The sequence below is a fragment of the Emydura macquarii genome, unplaced genomic scaffold (assembly GCF_026122565.2).
Source record: "Emydura macquarii macquarii isolate MOO-44397 ecotype Brisbane River unplaced genomic scaffold, CSIRO-AGI_Emac_v2 contig_1551, whole genome shotgun sequence".
NCBI lineage: Eukaryota > Metazoa > Chordata > Testudines > Chelidae > Emydura > Emydura macquarii.
The window spans coordinates 4,065,375-4,081,098 of record NW_027131688.1 but is presented as its reverse complement, the minus strand read 5'-3'; the positions used below and the strand labels follow the sequence as shown (position 1 = coordinate 4,081,098).

General features: G+C 44.3%; 1 long non-coding RNA gene across 3 annotated transcripts; it reads right to left on the bottom strand.

Moving 5' to 3' along the window:
• Positions 1-3,657: 3,657 nt before the first annotated feature.
• LOC137157691 (uncharacterized) lies at positions 3,658-12,612 on the bottom strand. 3 transcript variants are annotated; one of them, XR_010921190.1, is made up of 4 exons: positions 12,509-12,612; positions 9,433-9,569; positions 8,219-8,313; positions 3,658-4,674 (listed from the first exon to the last, which is right to left on the bottom strand). It is a non-coding gene; the product is annotated as an uncharacterized lncRNA (long non-coding RNA). The 3 variants fall into 3 exon arrangements; XR_010921189.1 differs by lacking the exon at positions 3,658-4,674 and adding an exon at positions 7,847-8,068; XR_010921188.1 differs by lacking the exon at positions 3,658-4,674 and having other exon boundaries at positions 7,847-8,313.
• Positions 12,613-15,724: the final 3,112 nt, after the last annotated feature.

Genomic DNA, 15,724 nt, shown 5'->3' with positions numbered 1-15,724 from the left:
CAGGGAACATTTCAGTTTATGGGAAGAAAGAGGAGGACAATAATGTAAGGTTCAAACGAGTTGTGAAGACACTTAAGGCTGCTGAAATTAAACAGAGGAAAAGGTATGTTACAACAAAGCGAACTGCAGTTTTTAGGGCAAGTTACTGATAAAGTGGGGGAAGGGCAGGTCCAGAAAAAGAGAGAGCAATTGTTGAAGTCTGCTCCCTAAAAAGGGAACAGATCTGATGTGGCTCCTTGGAATGATGAAGGCTTTGGAACAAATTTGTACCTGTCTTGTCCTCAAGCCCTCAAGTTCTTTTTGCACACTGCTTAGAACAAATTCAGTTGATCTGGGATAAAGCACAGGATTGCACGGGTGAGGAACCAAGGAGTCCATTAGCTACATGGGAAGGTACGGTGTTCAGTGAGATTTCCAACTCCACCGGCGTTTCAGCAAATACACGTGGGATGCTATTCCAGCTACATAGGGAGAATGGGAGGAAGATCACTCCGGGCAGCTTTCAAATGCTGACAACTCAGATGGAGAGATTAAGTGAGAGTATGTTCATACGGGCCAAGCCCATGAATATTTTTGGTATTTTGGTCATTTCAAACTGGTAGCAGAGCCATTGGCACCACTGATAAACGATAAATGCCTACACAAGGTGTGTATTCGGTGCGATTTGAGAAGGTCAAGCCCAACTGCAGAATACGTGCCACGGAAGTGCCTATTGATTCCCTCGGTTCTCGTGTGGCTGAGGTTGATATAGTAGAACATGTGACGCCATCCTGAGAGGCTTGCAGATCTCACTGCAAAAGCTGGAAATGATTAAAATAGCCACTACTGCAAACCATACCCAAGTTTAGGAGGACTAGTTGGCTCAGTTGCTCATCATAATCTCACACTGAGCCTGGGCCTTCAGTGCAATAAGAGGTGTGATTACCTACTGCAATCCTTTACTCCTTGATGGATGTGTTCCATAACAGTTCAGCTTCTCTCTCTGAAACATTGATTTGCAAACATCAATAGCTATGTATGGCATAGCTAATTCAATAAGATGCTTTAAAAGCATTTTATAATTTACATCTATTAAAATGTAGGGCCCATCAATGTTCGTCTAGACACAATTGAAAGTGTTTTCCTATTGATAAATACTTAAGCATTTTTAAACCTCTGACTGCAAAGAAATGATAAATAATGTGCCTGAAATGTGGCTTTGTGCAATGCTACAGAACACATTTTACAATGAACAAAGGCAAAAATCGAGATGGAAATTGTGTAGGAATTTGAGCATCGCAGGGAACATATTCATAGATTTAAACATTACAGCCAAATTAGAGAGCTCTTTACAAAGCAGTAGCTGGTTTATGAGTTACAGGAAAAGTGACTTATGGCTGTCATTTAATTAAAAGCCTGTCTCCACAGTCACAATGATTTATAGTTGCACGGCCTTGACACAAATTGGGAAAGATAAATAACCTACTTTTTCCTGCTTGAGCTGCGAACTAGCACTGAGTTTGTTGCACACCAGAACATGGGAAAGGCCATTTAAATGCCGGTATCATTTTCCAGAGCATGAAAAAATTACGAGTTCACCACATTAGGGATGATCGGAAAGATTATTTCTTATTTTATTCATGGTCACTTCTTATGCAAACAAACGATGAGCTGCCAGATCCTTGGCTGGTGTTGATCGGTAAACCTCTATTGAGCTGAAGGGAGCCCAGTGGGGTTTATACCAGTTGAAGATTGGCCTTACGTGTTGATCTGGTACAGGACAGCTCTCCTCCTGTCTGCATAATGATTCTTGGGGGAGGGGAGAGCTATTGTACTTCAGTTTACATATATGGGAAAAACCTATAGGCTGTCAGAGGACAAGTGGGCATCAGGATATTTTCACCTCAAGAATCTTCTCCACTCTGCCACTGATTTAGCTACAAGGCTGTCCCTTCATCCTGTCCTTTTCCCGTTCCTAAGAGTAAGAACTGCAAGCTCTGTTATTAATTATTCATCTGATAGAGTCTAGATGTTCCAGCCAAGGTTGTCGTCTCATAGGCTCGGTACTGTACACACACACACACACTAAGAGGCCACAGCCACAGATCCTACACTCTAAACAGCCGGGACAGATACATTTTATTTCCTTTTCTCAGAGGGGGAACTAAGGTAGCGAGATATTAACCAACGTGCACGAGGTCTCTGTGGAAGTGACAGAAAAGTTCCTTAAAACACAAGGCCATCCTTCCTTTCCTCTTCGTAGCCCTTTTTCAGGGCACTGTGTGGTGCAGCGCAGACACAAATGTGCACAGAACGGTAATATTATTGGCATCCTTCCTTGGAATCTAACACGCATGCTTATAACAAATGCTCCCTGGACCCAGCCTCTGCTCCCAAAGCATAACTCTTGTGCAGGGAGGGGGATGAGGTGAGGAATGGTGCTGGCCGCTTGCCCCCCACCCCACGCACAGCAAATTCCACAAGCAGAGAGTCCCGGCCTGCATACAGCGCGAAGGAGAATAATTCTGCCCCAGAACTCTTTTGACAGTCCCCCAAAGTACATCTCTGAATCCTTCCCATACCATCAAACATCACGTGGGTCACAAACAAGGTTCTGTCACCCCTGTCGATCCTGGGCTGCTTTTTGCATCTCTCAGTGTGGTGAAGTCCCCCTGTTGAAGTACTGTTACACTGGCAATGGGAACATGTTGCATGTATGTTTTTGGCTGTTTAGACAGTAATCACGTCAGGGCAGGGGTAACACCGCTAGAGTTGCTCATTCATCATCAATGCAACTGCAAGGTTAACCCCCACATGTTCCACAACCATCCAATCATGCCAAGCGGGTCTGCCGCAACTCTTGCCTGCTAGGAGTTTGAGGGGGTAATGCAGGGGAATGGTTTTACATCTGAGGAAACATTCAAATTGACCAGGGATACCTTCCACCAGTTGTATTTCAGCCACCCATAGGCTCTAGGTCCTCTCTAGAGTCTAGAAGATACTAGTTCTTGTGCCATAAGAGTAACCTTTGAGGTCATGTGTTAATATATTTTAATAGTGTAAGCCGTTAAAGAATTGTGCCATTAATACAGCTGCAATAAGAGGAGTGCCTACATCCTATAAAGAGCAGCTGTACTCAAAGGCATTCATAAGGTTATTGAATATTTTTAAAAACCCCTCACCTTGCAGATTGCATTCAAAGCTAGCAGGAATCACACACGACACTAAATAGATAAGGACACAGCCCTAGTGCAACTGCCAGTAAAAGAGAGAGAGAGATTTTAGGGCCAGATCCTTGGCTGGGATAAATGGATGTAGATCCATTGACTTCATGAGCCCATTTATGCCAGCTAAGGATCCAGCCCCTTGCCTCCACTATTTATAATTATGAACTTTCTAAAGACAATGGAAGATAATAGTAGAGGGGAACATGAAGGAGATCATGTACATTGACAGCAAAATGAGGGGCTCAGGAAAGATGTGATCAGAGTTTAAAAACACCTTCAAAGTAGTATAAAATCAAGGGAAGGACTTATTCATACTCAAGATGGTAGGACAGTGAACAGGGACATGATGCTATGGAAGGAGTAGGCTAGCAAATGAGAAAATCTTCACGGTGAACAAAGTCAGCAGGGAAGTAGACTATCGGGAGGAGTACAGGAACTGTCACTACTGATGTTAAGGTATAGGTTAGACTAGACATGACTATTATGAGTAAAAGAACCAGTTTTAGGAAGTGAAAGAATCCCCGCACATTCAGACTCACATTCACCGAGAAGTGAACACAAACCTCTAAGGCTCTAGACAACGATTTACTTCCCCTGAAAGTGAAATATACTGGGGAAGACCCTCTATGGCTTTAAAGTTACAGGATCCGTCTCAGTGCTTCTGCAGATCCACTATTGCCTGGAACCTTTCAGAAAACAGCGTGTTCTTGGGGCCATGTGTTCACCCGCTCGGCAGTCTGAACGTTTGCTGTGAGGCCAGCAGAAGGCATTACAAATCCAGTTGCCTTCTGCTCCATTGCAAAGACCTGAAGAGGCACTGGGCAAAGCGGGTTAAGTGTGGATCTGCAGAGGTAGAGCCAGTATTCAGAGAAGAGAAACTCCCATTGTAGTGAATAACTCTCTTCTTTTAATTGAAACCAGCTTCTGCAGAGCCTCAAACCTGGGAGGTTGGTTAGTAGCAGTTACAAGGGCCTACGAGGCAGTGTCGATAAAGAGAGCCAGCACTAAGTCAGAAGGCCCTGTAAGGCAAGAGCAACCCGACCGTTGTGGTCAGCAGAGAAGCAGAACCATGCTGCATCTCTCTCTTGCAGTGACTTGATGAAAGAGCTGACAGCTTGCACGGCCTGGATTTCTGATGTAGCTTAGAAGACCAGAGGCCTTTGTGTAGGGAGATTGCTAAAAATCATTGGAATCCGTGATGTGGTTTTAGATGGTGGTGGTCATTGGTCAGGTCTCATTGCCAAAGCATACATGAGCAGAGACCTTTGGCTGTCTCTACAAGTCCTTCATTTATCAAAACCACCTTATCCTTTTCTTCGACTTTCAGCATGTCAAAGAGCGTGCGACTCCTCCTTGATGCTGAAGTAGCCAAGGCCTCTGTCGTGAGTCAGCCATGCCCAGACTTTCTGGCATGCATGAGATTGGGCACCACAGGTGAACTCTTCAAAGGGGCTCAGGGACTGGTATCCTGCAAAGCAAAGGAAGGCTAGCATTGGCCACAGGAGAGTGCTGGGGTGAATGACAGGTCGTACCAGCTAAGCAAAAGGCAAGTCTGACAAGGGGGCCTGGAGGCAAGGGGGTAACAAGGCAACTCATGGTCCTGGGTACCCACACTGCCATCACATTGGCATTAGGAGGCTGTTGGGTCACAAACACCAGCACCACATCACAAAGAGAAGGTCTCCTGATGATGACCCAACACACAGCAACCATCACGGAGGCAACACACACCGTTTCCTATCAGTGAAGGGATACCATTCCAGGGTTAATAAAAATTTAGCCACTAGAGTGACCAAAACATAGGATTTTTTCCTCAGCAGGAAATTTAGAGGAAAAACAAAACTGTTTTATTCAAGCTTTCAGCAAAAAAGTTTCAAGGATTTCTTGTAAAACCAAGATTTGTTTGGCTTTCTGGCACTGAAAACCCAAACAAATTTGTTATTTAAAAAAAGGTCAAAACTGAAAATCCACCAACATTTTCAATTAGTTGAAAACCCACTTCTCAGTTAAAAAAAACAAACAAACAAATAACCTTAATAACCACAGTTATTCTCAACTGGTGGTCGTCCTACTTCCAGTGTACAGGGCATGAGAGTGCACTGTGGATTTTTATATCATTGGAGTTGTCCCTCTGAAAAGCCTCTTGGATTTTGGGGAGCTATTTGTTGGAGGAGATTTTGTCATCAGAAGGTGGCATCTCCCTAGTCTAGCCAGGATATTGCTGGAGAGAAATGTGCTGTATTGACAACTGTTAGCTATGATCTATCACTTCAAATTCTCAGGGTTTTTCCTAGCCCTGCTTCCAGGCTAGGGGGTTCTGGAGTAAAGTGTGCAAGCTACAGTCAGTTCTGCACACAGACAGATTAGAGGTGGGGTGATGTGCCTCTGATTTTTTAGGGAGCAGCCTGTTTTCTCTCTTTGTTTTTCTGTTCTTGTGAGTTCTCATTCCGGATTCCAAGAAATAAAGAAGTGTTATGCTGCAGCCTTCCAGCAAGAGTATTTTATGTTTTTAATCTAACTCCTGTGTCCGTGCTGTGAACATAAGAAAGAAGGTAATGAAAAAACTCTTTAAAAGAATGTTCTAATTTTTGCATTAAGGTGTTTATTGGAAATATTTGTTTTTGGTGGCCTCTTATTAGATCAAAGGAAGTTTCTTCAGGTAACTTCCCAAGCATAACAGATCCCCATATCTCCTGGAAGAAAAAACTCTTTAGAACTGAAGAATGCCAAGCCTAACAATGCTTTCAGCGAAGTACAATAAAAATGAAATCAGCAAGATACAACATAACTTTCCCATTCTTGATTATTTCATGCCAAGGATATCTACAGACTGTCAGATCACTGCAACAAGCTGTGCAGTGTGAGAAAGATCCTTTCCGAGAAAGGACAAACTGCTTTGCAATAATTCCAACTCACACATAGCTAGAAGACCAAATCCAGGAATCCAACACAAAAATATATCTGTTTTATTACACCTCAGTCTTCCAACCGGATTCATGCAGTCCTTATATCCATGCAGCTTTTTACTGAATTCAATGGGCTTTCATGCAGGCTCCATCCATGGATGGAATTGTAGGATCAATATTTTGTTTGTTTCTTTTCTCCTGACACTCACTTAGGATGCTGATTCAGACAGGTACTTCAGTTATGGACACGTCTACATTTAAGTCTCATTGAAGTGACATGCTTAAATTTAAGCACATGCCAAAATTCCTCAGGCAACTGTGATCTAGAAACCAGCAGTCTAAAGTTTTGGTGGAAGTTAGCATTACCCTTAATTTCTCCGCAATGAAAAACGCTGGTATTTCAGTCAGGTACAAATCAAAGAACACAACTGCAAATAGTTAAGTTACTAAAATGCTTTGGAGAGAGGAGTATTTAAGTAAATTAAAAGGACTTTAAGACAGTACAAACGGTTCTCAGGAGCAATTCCCCTGTATTTCTTTGGAGATGCTCCTGAGAATTCTGTGATCTTGCCTTCCAGCAAACACCTTGAAGTATCCACAGGAAAGGTTCTAAGAAAACAATGCTTTTTTAAGTTAGACTAACAGTCTTTTGGACTTGGTCCATCTGTCAGCATTTCAAGAGGGAGAGATGCTGAGCTATAGCCAAGAAAAGAAGTGCTGGGTTCAGCTAAAACTAGAGTTTTTAGGATCGTAGGTGTAGATGAAAAGATCTGTTACTGTGACCAGTCCCGTGCCATCCAGTCCTTGTTTATTCACTAATAGAAGGATTTTAGCTGTTGAGATGATGTTCAGCTTCCCAAAACAAGAGATTTAAATAAAACAGGAACTGTATTTTGTACCTCAGGAGGTAATTCCTATCATTTCACCTTTCAATAACTCCTCTTTGATCAGATAAGCAACCAAAAGTGTACCTACCTACCGGTGGCCAACTCTCACCTTGTTATCACAAGTCCCATGATGGACTTTCTTAAAGGCCCAGCTGATTGAGTCAAGAGATTGCATGAGAGTCTCAGCTTTCATCATCAAAAAGCAAGTTTTTAGGTTTCATAGCTGCACAGAAAAGCCTGAACACATGACCTGGGTGCACCTTAAAGGCTCAGCAACCAGAAGGCAAATAAAGAAACCCCAAATTTATTACTTTTAAAGTGTGATTTAAGCCAGTCACATGACTTTTGAATGGTTCGAGATGGCAACAGTGTGACAATGTCAACCGTTTTTGTTGTTTTAAACCTCAATACAAGTTTAGTTCTATTGCGGGTTGCTTAGTGTTTTGTCCAAACCAATTTGTTTAACTCCAGTAATTAGGTAGAAATACTTCGTTTTGGAAGCTCTATAAATGGGGTGTGTAACATTTAGAAACTGGGTAACATCTGTTTAAATTGGTTAGAAGAGAGGGATGCCCACTACAGGGCTTCTAATGCAGAAGCTACCAGAATGCTTCCACAGCAGCAGAGTACATAGCTTTTAGGACTTTTATATTTCTGCATAGTTAACACACACGATATGGAATCCAGTTTGTGCCAGTGTGATTTCCCCATATTCTTAACATTGTTTAGAGAGCAAAAAACTCAGATTAGTCATTTACTGCTATTGACTAGAGTCAATGCGTTCAGACGCAAGTAGGACACTCCCAAAACTAAAACAAGATGGAAGGGTCTGCAATTTTGCAGGCATCCTGAATTTTTTTAATGAGTTCTGTTTAATAAAAAGGAGTTTATATCCCATTTGTAGCTCACAGCTCAGCAAGTTTTAACAAAATAGATATAACTGTAGACTCTAATTATACTACTATACACAGGATAAAATTAAAATCTGTCAATCCTCATGCTTCTGACATAAAAGATCTGAACCTAGATCATTGTAAATTTCCATTGCTCTCAATGCTTTCGATTATGGCTGTGGTGAAAAAAAATGGTGTCAGGTGGGTTTTTTGGCGGGGGGGGGGGGGGTCTTATGCTACTGACTGATTAAGAATATTACAACATATTTCTGTTTTTCTGTGGAGGGCATGATAGCAGACTAAATGAACCAGTCTATATGACTTACAACATCCATAGAGACAAGGTGGGTGATTTATCCCGAGACCAACACGGCTCCGACTACAACATTCTGACATCTCAACAGCTCTTCAAAGATGGGCACTAATTAAAAAGGTGAGAAATTGCAGAGCTGTTAGGAGAAACGTTTTGACATTCTGACAGTGACAGCAGTGCGATTCTTTATTTTTGGAGGAGGCCGGTGAGGAGAGGCAGCTGAGCAAGAGGGGATGCGTCGCTCACTCCAGTTGTGTGGGATCCAGCTTTTAAAAAGTCTGGCAAGACTGGTCACCAGACTTCTGAGTACTGCAAGCCACCAACACCACGCAGCACCTGCACACTAAACCCAATAACCAAAATGAGACCAAATATTACACCTCATCGGAGACTGAACTCTTATGAGACACAGGCAGAGAACTGGAGAGAGACTGAGGTGAACCAAAGTCTGAGGCTCCAGCAATAAGAAGGAATTCATTAAGTGAGATATACCCAAATAATCCCAGCAAGCAACCGCACTCAATGCTGCAGAGGAAAGCAGCAACACTCCCTTCCCCCCCCCCCCAGGACACCACCAATCTGTCCTGGGGGAAAATTCCTTCCCAACCCTACATATGGTGATCAGCTAAACCCTATGTATGTGAGCAAGAACCAGCCAGCCAAGCACCTGAGAGAGAAAATACTCAGTGCAACTTCAGAGAACTGGCCCACCCCCCATCCAGTGTCCTATCTTTAGCCATGACCTCCTCAAAAAAACAGAATACACTGGGGGGTAGGAAATCCCTTCCAGATCCCTGCAGGAGATCAGCCGGAACTCTGAAGCATGAGCTTTGGGAACATAAGACATAAATCACCCTATGGCTGCTGACCCCCGCCCCCCATCACCACAAGCAACCTTGTCATACAAACCCGCTCGTAGTTAGGAGTACGTTAAACTACTAGTAAAAGGCAAGGCTAAAAAAAGAGGGAAGAGATGAGTACTCCGCACAAAACTGAAGGGAGAACAAAATCGATCAGAGAACCAAAGGACATGAAGAGAAGAAATTCTTGAGTTGCTTATATGCCAACCCTAGGAACAAACAGGAGCTCCTCCTTCATAAGCATAAATTTGATCTACTTGGTATTACTGAAACATGGAGCAATGAGTCACATGATTGGTGTGTCAAAATCAATGCTTATAACTTATTCAGGAAAAACAGGGAGCAGCATTACCTGTTTCCAACTCACCGATAATGCAGAAGAAGGTGATCTTGAACGTTTAGGGATCGATGTCATAACAGAGCCCAAGCTGGGGTATTCTGTCTGCTACAGACTATGCAGGTCTCCCCCTTCCTCTGTTGCCTCCAATTAATGAGGAATTTTGTCTGAAATCAACAAGATGAAATGCAATAAAGACAGTGCAATTATGTCACTGGGGAAGGAAATACTCAAATGGCACAATTACAAAATGGGGAATAACTGGCTAGCCAGTAGCACTGCTGAAAAGTATCTGGGGTTATAGTGGATCACAAATTGATTATGAGCCAACAGTCTGACGCAGCTGTGAAAAATGCCAATACCATTCCGGGGTACATTATCAGGAGTATCGTACGCAAGACACAGGAGGTAATTGTCCTTCTCTAGTAAGTGTTGTTGAGGCCTTAGCTGTAGAACTGTGTCCAATTCTGCGTACCACGCTTACAGATACTGTCTCTCAGTTTTCTTATCAGCAAGTTAAAGAAGTATGGGTTGGATGAATGGATTATAAAATGGAGAGAGAACTGGCTAGAGCATAGGGCTCAACGAGTAGTGGTCAATGGCTCCATGTCTAGCTGGCAACCGGTCACAAGTAGAGTTCCCCAGGGGTTGGTCCTGGGGCCGGTTTTGTTCAACATCTTCATTAATGATCTGGAGGATGGGGTAGATTGCACCCTCAGCAAGTTTTCGGATGACACTAAGCTGGGGGCAGTGGTAGATACCGTGGAAGGTAGGGATAGGATACAGAGTGACCTAAACAAACTGGAGGATTGGGCCAAAAGAAATCTAATGAGGTTCAACAAAGAAAAGTGCAGAGTCCTCCACTTAGGAAGGAAGAATCCCATGCACAGCTATAGACTGGGAACCGACGAGCTAGGCAGCAGTTCTGCAGAAAAGGACCTGGGGGTAACAGTGGATAAGAAGCTGGATATGAGTCAGCAGTGTGCCCTGGTTGTCAAGAAGGCTAATAGCATATTGCGCTGCATTAGGAGGGGCATTGCCAGCAGGTCACGGGAAGTGATTATTCCCCTCTATTCGGCATTGGTGAGGCCGCATTTAGAGTATTGTGTCCAGTTTTGGGCCCCCCACTACAAAAAGGATGTGGACAAGTTGGAGAGAGTCCAGCGGAGGGCAACGAAAATGATTAGGGGGCTGGAGCACAGGACTTATGAGGAGAGGCTGAGGGATCTGGGCTTGTTTAGTCTACAGAAGAGAAGAATGAGGGGGGATTTGATAGCAGCCTTTAACTACCTGAAAGGGAGTTCCAGGGAGGATGGGGCTAGGCTGTTCTCGGTGGTGGCAGATGACAGAACAAGGAGCAACGGTCTCAAGTTACGGGGGGGGAGGGGGTCTAAGTTGGACATTAGGAAAAAGTTTTTCACTAGGAGGATGGTGAAGCACTGGAATGGGTTACCTAGGGAGGTGGTAGAATCTCCATCCTTAGAGGTTTTTAAGCTGAGGCTTGACAAAGCCCTGGTTGGGATGATATAGCTGAGGTTAGTCCTGCTTTGAGCAGGGGGTTGGACTAGATGACCTCCTGAGGTCCCTTCCAACTCTAATATTAAAGATGTGGACATTTTGCAGAAAGTCCACAGGAAAGTGACAAAAATGATCAAACATTTAAAAAACTTGACCTATGAGGAAAGGTAAAGAAACAGGGCATGTTTAGTCTTGGGAAAAGATGACAGAGGGGACCTGATAACAGTCTTCCAATATGTTAAAGGATGTTCTAAAGAGAACAATGGTCAATTGTTCTCCACATCCACTGAAGGGAAGATAAGAAATCAGCTTAATCTGCAGCAAGAGAGATTTTAGATGAAATATTATGAAAAACTTTCTAACTATAAGAATACTCAACCAAGGGAGCTGGCTTCCAAGGGAGGCGGTCGAATCTACCACTGGAGTTTTTTGAGACCAGTTTGGACAAATATTTGTCACAGATGGTCTAAGTTTCCTTGGTCCTGCCTCACTGCAAGAGGCTGGCTTAGTTGACTGCTTGAGGTGCCTTCCAGCCCTACATTTTTATGATTCAATCATTTTGATCTACCCATTTTCCTGCCCTAGAAGCATTACATACATTTCACACCCCCATGGAAATTGGCCTACCAAGACATGCATTGATAAAGAAACATTTCCACCATGAGAATTTTTCTGAAAATGGGCCAATTTGGGCCCACAACTTGCCAGCCTAGGGTAAATTTTACTTTTTTTCCCTGCATAACATCTCTATGATACAGCCTTTCCTATCCAGCCAGACACAGGGAAGAGCGAAAACAGATAAACTTCTCATCCAAGCTCTTATTATCTTGCTCTCTGGCTTTGACAAATGCCAACCTGCCCATCTCATAGGCATTCAGAAGGCTGCTACAAAGACTATTTTCCTAGCCCTTTGCTTTAATTTCCCCTCTCTTCGCATCCTTCCACTGGCTCCCCCTGCTCTATTGCTTCAAACACAAGCTGCTTGTCTTCACCTTCAAGGCCTTTCACAGCCATTCCCCACCCTACCACTTGTTTCTCATTTGCTATCGAGCAGCCGGTGCTCACCTCATATTGGCCAGTGATGACAGCCTCCATTGCCCGCTAATTATGTTTTCAAGGCAGCTCTTTTGTGGTATGTCCCAGGCTGACTCTTACGGCTGAGAAAGACATTCACAATTCTACCTCATAGCATCCCCCTTCAAATCATTCTGTAACACGCTTTGAGTCACCACCTTCGTGCCCCTCGCTGGGTCTCTGGGGAATCGGGTCTCTGCCGGGCAGGCGCCCCTCTCTGCAGTATCTTGCACTCAGTCCTGTCTCCACTGGACCCTCTTTCTCATTACTTGGGCAGAGTCACTATCCACGTGCCACCCCTTCCAGGGGTTCTGCAGTCCGTTCTAGCCACTTCCCACAGTGGACACCACAGTCCTGCCACCACTCCTATGGTGATCGGGGAGGGACCCAGGCCCGTCCATTACGCCAAGTTCCAGCCCAGGGCCCCTAAGCATGGGGCAGCCTTTCTCTGTCTCCCCCCCCCCCCCAACTCCTCAGTGGATTTCCCTGGGCCACTTCCCTGTAGCCCCAGTACCTTTCCTGCTCTTGCTTCAGGGCATTTGGCTCTGCTGAGTCTCAGCAGGCAGCCAGCCACTGCTCTGTCCAAGGTGCTGACAGTCCTCCCTGTTCAAGCTCCTGGCAATCACTGCTTTTGCTCTGCTCTGCAGCTTCCTTTTATACTGGCCTCCTGGGCCCTGATTGGCTGCCACACAGCCCCTTCCTATTGGCTACTTTTCGTGCAGCCTCCCCAAGAGCTCTCTTAACCCTTTCCTGGCCAGTGAGGGGCAGGCACCCTGCCACAACTTCCTTAAAATTCTCCTTTGCTGTGACACCTACAAAAATTTTGATAATGGCTAGACTCCTGGTGAACTGAGACCACCACTGCCTATTATGCTGACCAACAGTGTCATTTTGTCCTTGTTCTCTTTGGTCTGCCTGTAGATGTTTTCTCTTGTTTTACACTTAGATTGGAAGCTTGTTGGAGAAGGGACTGTCTTTTCATTCTATGTTTGTACAGTACCTAGCACAAGGAGTTCCTGGTCCATGACTAGGGCCTGGTCTACACTTACCTTCAAATTCAGCGGCAGTCGATGGGAGTTATACAAGCTATGCAGAGTATCTTGAGTAACTCCCGTTGACTTCCTAACTCCTCTTCTACATGGCGTCTTCATTGTGCTGTGCCACTTGATGGGTGGTTTTAATGCGTCGACTTCTGGATTGATTGTATGGGTCTTCACTGACCGCTCAATCGATCCGGATAGATCAATATGACGGTGGCGAATTTGCCACTGTCAGTGAAGGTATACCCTAGGGCTCCTAGGAACAACAGTAATACAAGTTTGTTTTTCTGGGGGACAAGAGGGATTGGGGGGGAAATTATTCAAATAGAGGCAGTTTTAAATTTGCAGCAATACATGCCAGGGATCACATTTCAGGTATTCTAGCATTCATTGATGCTACTTTGCATGTATTTTACTTGCAAGATCTTCCCATGTGAGACCCATGTGCTCAGAGCTGAATGGAGTTACTTGGAGCCTTTGTAAAGACCTCGAAGCAGACTGTTGCTACCACAGTTTTTCTGGCTATGTACACACCGATGGTGGCAAATTCACCACCGTCAGATTGATTTTTCTGGGTCAACTGAGCGGCAGTGAAAACACGTTCATTTGATTTGGAAGTCAATCTATTAAAACCATCTCCAAAAAAAGTGTAGCGCTACATCTATGGGAACGCATTTCCCAACGGCACAGGGCAGTGGAGACATCACGCTAAAGGGAAGTACTGAAGTTGACGGGAGTTACACAAGCTACTCTGCATAGCTCCTGTCGACTGCCGCCAAATTTTGCAGGCAGTGTAGACCTGCCCTCTGTATTTCTAAAATCACCTTTTGAGAGAAAGACGCCAGCATAATCCTAGCAGTGAGTGAGACAGAGGAACTTGCAGATAACAAGCCGGTTATTTTATGAACTAATCTGTCTATAAACAACCACCACCAAACAGGAATACAATTTTATTTTATGTTCCTGGGATTCAGTGGAAGTTAGGAGGAAAACCAATTCATTATTCTTTGAACACAGAACAGGTATAAAACTTTACATAAGTAGATTCTTAGCTCCTGGCTAATAATATATATGAACTTCTACCAGTTAAGGCTACCACTGCACAGCAATCCAGACCTATGTGCTATGTTATTTTTCTTCTGTGTTTGAAGAACCAGAGTGAAAACTTCCAGTCATATTCACTCTGCAAGCAGACTACATTTGACTGTACTTTCTGATCATGGATTCCATTGCATTTCATTTTTTGGCTACGATCTAGTTGTGTTATTTTGCTGTAATGGCTTCTATTTTCCACCCTCAGCCTCATTTCTCTGGTTCTCCTCCCTCCCCTGTATCTGACCTTTTGAACGTTTTTTCCCCCAGCCAATTCTTCCTTTTATGATAAGGGCACATTAAATAGCTCCAGCACTGAGCACTCTACAGCTCATCATGGCCAGTGCTGAAATGTCAGGAAGTTAAAAGCACATGCAGTAGTTATGCTTTTGGAGCTCAGCTTCCTGTAGGAATTCAGAGTTTTCTTCCCTTTGCAACTGGAAATTGAAGGAAAAAAACCATATTTAACCTACCCCAATTTCCTGTAAGGCTCGGGACAGCAGCAATTAATGGCCCCCGCTGCTGCACCTGTGCACTTGGGGAGTCTCTTTCCAGTTCCAAGGAGGAACAACTTCCTCTCTATAGCAGCTAAATTATGCCACGTTACTAAAGGTTCTGCCTCGAGCCCCTCAGATGACATTTGAGCTGATGCTCCCCAGGATATAATGCACTGGGCCGCTGAAAAGATTGTTCTTTATGCTTTCGAAAACACCAGAGTAGCACGTAACACTTTACAAAAGGCCTCTTGGTCTTACAATTTCAGTGCCTGATCCTACAAGGTGTCATGTGCCCTCCTCTCCCCATGACACTGATTCTGCAGACACACTCCTGCAGGACGTGGGAACAACACAACCATCCTAAAGGTTAGCCAGCCAGCTTGCCTATCCTTAATTGGCCACATAGAACCGTGAGTAACCAAAACAGGGCTCCTATGTAGTGTTCTGATCTCTGTCCTGTGAACAGGGAGGGCAGAGCATGCCATAGGGTTTCACAACCACCGGTGATAGGATGACATTTTGGCATATTTTATGGGGAGGCAGTGTGGCCTAATGGATAAAGCATTTGGCTGGGACTCAGGACAATGGATCCTATTCCCAGTTCTGCCACTCACCTGCTGGGCAATCTTAAGCAAGTCACTTTATCCCTCTGTGCCTCAGTTTCCCCATCTGTAAAATGGGGATAATGTTGCTGACCTCCATGAAATGTGCTGATGAAACGCGCTACAGAAGCACTAGGTATCATTAGTATCAGGGGGTCAGGAATGAAACGCAGCTTTCAATTGTAAAGTTAAAGGGTGAAACCCGGGCCCTGTTCAAGTCAGTGGGAGTTTTGCCTTTCACCTCAATGGGGCATAATTTCACCCACAAAGACTCGCTGAGCCAGACAGTGTTCTGGTGACCAGATGGCCTGACTTTGATTCAGAGTCCATCAATAAATTGTTATCATCTCTGTAGCATCTGCACTGGGCTTTTCCTATTTATCCCCGGTCAGGCAGGAACCCTACAGCCATGTGTGATGCCTGCAATATTTCTTCTCATTGTTAAACCTGACATTGTTAAAATGACTGTCACTTAGAAATGCACTTTTAGGCCCCAATT